Source organism: Falco cherrug, chromosome 5 (assembly GCF_023634085.1).
Source record: "Falco cherrug isolate bFalChe1 chromosome 5, bFalChe1.pri, whole genome shotgun sequence".
NCBI classification, from domain to species: Eukaryota; Metazoa; Chordata; class Aves; order Falconiformes; family Falconidae; genus Falco; species Falco cherrug.
In genome coordinates, this window is record NC_073701.1 from 93,500,954 (window position 1) to 93,507,805 (window position 6,852).

The following is a 6,852-nucleotide window of genomic DNA, read 5'->3' on the forward strand; positions in this document are numbered from 1 at the left end:
ATCTTCCTGTGCTTGAAATAAATGCTGGCATTAGGAAAGCCTTTTCTTTTGCTGAAGCACAGTATATACTGTGTTGGATGAAGGGGAGTTACACTGCCCACCTGCCATATCACAGATTAATTCTTGGCCATCACTGGGGAGTTTGTCTAAATTTTGTTAACGTTCTTTTGAGTTAGTGCAGTGCTACTGGCTTTCCTCTTTGGTGTCATTTCTTTGGTTCTCTTGATTAATACAGATTAAATACAGATTAATACAGTTAAATACAGAATGTGTAAATCACTTGAGAACAGTATATCAGTGTATCGAACCGCATACACACAGTGACTATGGTGTATTTGCTGTAATTACAGTAGGACCTCTTTCCATGCCTGTACCTCACTGGAATTACATTCAGTTTACAACAAAGCTTAAGTCTTGATGACTGTATTTTTGCACAATTAAACTTGTAACATACTGCGGGAAAAACGTTTGCCTGTGTCTCTGTGATTTCTAAAGACTGTTGAAGGATCTTGCCTTCTGTGTGTTTGCAGCACGCCTGAGCTTTCAAGAAAGTAAAAGTTTTAGTGTGTTTCAGGGCAGGTGACTGGAGCCATGTGAATTGTGTCCAAAAAGGTGCCAAATCTGGAAATTCTGCAGGGGAATTATTCTTGTGTGGCTCTGGCTCCCCTGGGAGCTGGAGACAGACATCCAAATATGCTCAAGCTTTTCAGCTGTGTGGCTCAGTGTGCTCTGCTTAAAATGAAATGGCTGTTGCTGCAAGCTGGCATTGGGTGCTTTTGGATGTGGGGACCATCTTCTGCCAATTGTGTGTCAGAAGCTTCTCTCAAAAATTGTAGATGTCAAAAATACAAACATTTATGATGGGGAACTCCTGCGAATTTGGAGAACATCAGCTTCTGTTGGCCAACGGCTTACTGTTTGCTCAAGTTATTCCATACAGAAAGAATCCATTTGGTGTTTTGTACAGTGATTTCTGTGACCATAACCTTCCTCAAGCTAAAGCATTCTGTATCACAGCATTAGTCTGTGAATGGCTATTTAAGCTGCTCACAGGAGCTACTAGCCTTTATTTTGAAAGCAGAAATAGCTTTTTATTGCTGGAGGCTCCCAGTCAGATCTGTAATCACAAAAGCACATTTGGAAGTAAATTTTGATGTTGCATGATAGATCAAGTTTTATTACTGATACATCGGGACTGAAAAACTTGGGTATGACCAAAGCAGCACACTGGGACAGTCAAAGCCGTTGTGAGCTGCTCTGTGCTGGTAGGTTGAAGTTCTCTCTGTTGAAGTGCATTTCCCTGTTCTTGTATTCTTTCCTTAAGAGCAGGATGCATTTTTATTCTTCTGGCAGGATGAATTGGTAACTCCAGGATACTGGAATACTGATTGAAACTACTCTGTTGGAGATACAGATGAGAGTACCCGGGCACTCAGGAGACCCTGAAAATTTTCAAGTTACCCAGAAAGGCAGAGGGTAACGTTTCACCACGTAGACTCTGCATCACATTACCCTGTAATACATGCTTATTTGCTCTGAAAAAAAGCAACTGGTGAAATCTTTACCCCCCTGCCTCCTCCCCAGAAAATCCATTTTGAAATACTGTACTTCAAATGAAGTGAGTAGGAAGTGCTTCTCTCCAGCTGCCACCTGAGAGGGTACCCATCTGTTTTAATAATATGGCTAAGATGTGCAAGCCTCTGTTCCTTGTGTGATGGGGCGCAGACCGTAACTCCTCCCTCCTTTTATCTTGTGGTGCTACAGACTGCTCTCAAACTGCCCCCAAATTCTCCTTCCGTAACACCTCAAATGCATTTCCTTTGCTTCACTGAAAGCCTGGTCAACACGGAGTGCCCTCAACCCAGAGCATGGGGAGAAGTTAATTACTTTTTGATTTGTAGCATCCTTTTAAATATTTAAAGGCCCTTAGACAGCTCTTCTGTTAAGAAGATGCTGATGTTAAACAAGTCCATTCACCCTATGATTAATCCTGTGAGACCCTGTTTCCTGAAGCCCTGACCCTTCTTAACCATAGCCTCTGGCTGCTTTCTCCTTGGCTTATGTCTTTCTGGAAGAGTGATCCTCAGAAACAGACACTGTTTCGGGTGAGAATGACAGGAGACCCCAGCCCAGGCATGATCCTGGGAGGGGTTTTCCACCGACGGTCAGTGATTGCAGAGACAAACCTCTGCTGGCCTGTTCATGGGCATGGCAGGTGAGGGGGCGCGGAGGCCGTCTGGGGTCCGTGCCCAGGTACCTGCCCTTGACAGGGGCTTAGAGGAGGGAGCTGCTCTGCTGCTCCTGTTGCACAGTCCTCTCTTTATTGCCATTTTTTGTTGTGGTGGCCCGAATACACGTAACTCTGGGATAATGACTTAATCTTGGAGTGGGACCTGAAAAGGAGTTCTTTAGTTAAACTAATGTGATTTCATTTTTAAACTAAAGGAATTTATTTTCAATTGAATTTGATTTTTCTCTGCTTTTCTTGCCTCTTAGTTCTTTACCATCCTGCCGTGACATCTGGGCAGACAGCAAAGGAGTAAGAGCTTTCCATAGGCTCAGCCGTGGATTCTGACAAAGTTTATTGCAGGTTTCTTCCAAGTTTGTCCCCCAATAGTTTTGCTCAAGGGAGTCACCGTGAGCGGTGTTGATGCTGACAGGGAAGCACGTTACAGGGCTTGGCTGAGTCCCCTCTCCCTGCAGTGGGGTGAAGGCCCGCTGCCCTCCCTGTGGCCGCCTGAGGAGGCCTCTGTGGACGCGGTGCCCTCTGCAACACCCCTGCTGTGTTCTTTGACCAGCTCGTGTGGCCGTCCCCTTGTGACCAGGCTCCTCTCGGGGAAGGAGTCGAGGGGGACTCAAACCGGGCCCTGAGGGGGCCCCTCTGCTCCCGCCCCGAGCTGTGCGCGGCCTCCGCAGCCCTGAGCCTGCCGCCCCCCGCGCTGGGCCTGTACTGGGCCCGGCCGGGCCCGGGGCTGCCGGCGGGCGGGCGGGCGGGCGGGGGGGCCAGGGCGCTCGCCATTGGCTGGGCCCAGAGGCGTCGGGGCCGCCGGCCAATGGGGTGGCGCCTTGTCACAGGAGAGGGAATCTGAGGGGTTCCCCGGAGCGCGTCTGCCTGTTGCCAGGGCACTGCGCCTCAGCGCCTCCCCGCGGGCGGCTGCGGCCGGCGGGCGCTGCTGCCGCCGCTGTGGCCGAGCCGCCCCTGCCCGCGGGGGGAGCTGCCCTCGGCGGGGAGCTGCCGCGGCCAGAGCTCTTGCCGCAGCGAGGCATCGGAGCCGGGCTGTGTCGGGACGGAGCCGCCTCAGCGAGTCCTCCCCGGGACAGGCAGGAGCTGGTCTGCGGCTTGGGACTGGGGCTCGCCCCAGGCTTGGCTTCAGGTGGGGTTCGGCCGGGGCCGGGGCTGAGGTGCGGGGTTACGGGGGCTGGGTAGGAGCGGGCGGGCGAGCCGAGCCCTGCCAGGCGGGCTCTGCCGCGGGCGCCGCTGTCTCTCCCCTCCCTCGGCCCGCCAGAGCTGCGGGCGGGCTGCTCTGGCCTCCGGCCGGGGCTGTCGGCACCCTCCCCTCCCCTCCCCTCCCCTCCCCTCTCCTCCCCTCCCATTGGTGGGTGCGAAGCACGCGCGGCTTCGGGAAACTTCGGGCGGCACCGGCCGGTGCGAGGGGCGGGTCCTGCCGCGCGCGGAGCTGTCGTTAGGACGCGGCTGCGGCGCCCTGAGGCGGCAGCGCCCTGAGGCGGCGGCGGCGGCGGCGGCAGTTTCGTGGAGGACGGCCGGGTGAGCCAACACCTTGTCCGGCGGGACTGGCGAGGGGAGAAAGGCGCTTTTCCCCCGGAGCGGGCGGCGGGCAGCCTGCCTGCGGGTCTGGAGCCTGTGCCCGGCCCTGCCGTGAGGAGCCGGCACGGTGACAGGCCCCGAGTGTGCGCCGGGCTGTGGCGCTGTGTCACGCCGGGTGGTCTAGCATCAGGCCCCGCGGTTCAGAGGCTGAGCACTGGAGATAGGGACCGGGGACCTCTGGTGCTGCCAGTTTCCACCTCAAAAGAGGCCGTTGAACGCACACCCCCCTTGGCATTTGAAAACTAAACGGAGCTGGTTATGGATGTGCTGTTGACGTGAGGGGCAGCTAAGATGGTTCATGGGCACCAGTCCATTCAGAACCTGTTCTTCAGGCAGTTCTTCATGTGGAATAAATGAAGCCTGGCCCATGCCCTGCGCTACACCCTGGGGTGCATGTAGAAACGATGCCAGGGTTTTGTGCTCAGGGAGCTCCAGTCTTCCTGTGCTGGCTGTGGGGAGAAGGGTATGTGGATCACCCCCGAGGCAAGCAGGAGCTGCCTGAGCAGGCTGAATTTAGTGCTGCCCAGCTTTGTGGTGCTCCGTGTGTGTGAGTAGGTGGTGTGGAGTGGTCTTTTCCAAGCAGTGTCAGAAACATGTCTTTGCTTATGGTGTGAGTGCTTGTCGCTCTTCTGTCCCTGCTGCTGGCAGGGGGAGGAGGTAACTCGCTGCCAGGGAGACCCCCCTGCCCTCGTATGCATGAAGGTGTTGCAGGATTGTGTCTAAAGTGCAGTGGCTTGCTCACTGCTTTCCCTTTAAGTCTGCATTTACAGGATATGCTGGATTGTGGTGTTGGGGCCCAGAAATTAATCTCGCTACTTTATTTTTCTTCTGGAACAGACTGTTAAATGCCATGCAGGGACAAGCCCTTCCTCCCTTGGCCTTGAGAATGTCTATGTCCCCTGTAAAGGTAGTATATATTTAACATAAAGACTGAAGAGGATAGCTTCTTCTCAACTCTGTTGCCCACAAAGTTGACTGATCCCTGTGCAACAGCAGTGGTCTGGGAAGAGATGCGGCATTTGTGTCCCTGTGAGGTGTAGCCTGGCTAAACGCAGGCAGCATTTCCGTTCTGGGAATGGTGTAGTGCAGTTCTTTAGCACAGTAAAACCAGTAAGAAATGAGGAATTTCCCAGGAAGGCCTAGGAGGTGATGAATTTGGATGCATTCAGGAACTTTCCTGCAGCTTCCTAGGAATTATCTCTGTACGGTTGTTGGCTGGGTATTTCTGACTGAGGATAAGAACAGCTATTTCAGTGCTGTTTTCTAGAAGTGCTCACAAGGGTTTTGAAGCATGTGAGGAGTGCGTCAGCATGAGGTCCTGGAGGATGCTTGAATGCCCAGCTAGTCCTTCACAGAGTGGCTTTGTTGGGTTCCTCCACTGCCTGGCTTTCCTGGGGAGTTCACCACCTGGATTTTCTGGGGAGCTTCATTCACTGTGTATCTGTTTAGTAGTGCTTCATCATCCAGCTTTTATTAGAGTGCATCACCACACAACGCTGGTGAGGGGCTTCGCTGCATGGCCCTGGAGGAGCCATTCTCTTCCTAGTTTCTTTGGGGTGATTCCCCAGTTGGTGTTTTTTGACAGTTCCATTGTGTTTCTTGGTGGTCTTGGAGCCCTTCAGCATACTGTGCCAGAGGTATTGGTGTGGTACGGGATATGGTATGGAACTGGCTGTGGTACTGTGTTCTATGCATTACTTTGACCGTTGTGTTGCATTTTGTATTGCCGTTAGTGTATGTATGGTGTTTTGGTTTGGATGGTAAGGTGTATTTTGTATGGTATAGTATGTGTGGTATGGTATTGTGCCTATGGTAGGTTATGCTAGTGTACAGTGTTTAGGGTATGGTGTTTAGTTATATGGTATGTACCGCATGGTATGCATTGTATTGTACAGCATGTATAGTATTGTTTGGCATGTATTGTATGGAATATAATATGTCTTGCATGTATGGTATCCATTGTATGGTATGGTATAGTGCGGTATGGTATTTTCTATTGTATGTATTGTATTTTCTATTCTATGGTATGGTATTTATATTTTGTATTGCACTGTATGTATTCTGTGTATTGGTTTTATGTACTGTGTTGTGTGTATCTGTATGTATTGTATGTGTAGTATCATATTGGATCGTATGTACTCTTTTTATATTTTTTCTGTTAGTGTGTTAGTGCATTGTGTTGTGTAGTACTTCTACTGTATGTGTTGTATATTTATTGTATGTATTGTGTGGGAATTTTGTTGTTAGATGTACTGTATTCTCTTGTGTGTTTTCTTGTATTTTGTGTTCTATTGTATACTACTTTTTCCATTCTGTGTTGTGTTTTGTATTCTGTGTTTTCTTGTATTGTGTTGCATGGTACGTACGGTGTAGTAGATACCCTGTGAGACAGACCATACAGTATGTACCATATTGTACTGCAGGTTGTTTTGGATTGTATATTGTATTGTGTATTGCCTGTGTTGTGCAGAATTCTATGCATTGTGTTGTGTGGCATAGTATTACACGCACAGTAATATGTATGTATTGTTTCTTGTGGTCTGTATTTTATTGCATGGTATGGGTTGTATTTTGTATTGGACTGTATTTTGGGTTGCATGCGTTTCCCGTTGTATGGTTTGGTATTGCATAGATTGTATTTTGTGTTGTGTGTCATGCACTTCTGTGTGTGTTGCGTGTATGGTATGTATAGTATAGTCTTGTATTCTGGGGTATGCCCTGTATTTTCTGTTGGATGGTTTGTAATGCTCTGTCTGCATGGTATTTGACACTTAGTATTTCCCGTCTCTTGTGTGTAGTGTTGTATTCTCTCTGTGTTGTGATGTGTGTTTTAGGATGACGTGTATTGTGTTGTGGTTTGTATGGTGTGGTTTGTCATAAATTGTGTGGTATGTGTGGTGCTGTATGATTTCCTGTGTTGTTTGGTATGTTTTGTATGTACTGTATTTTATGTAGGGCTCTTGCATTGTCTCATATGTATTGTATTGTGCTTCAGTTTGTGCCATCTTGTGTGCGGTTATTTGTGT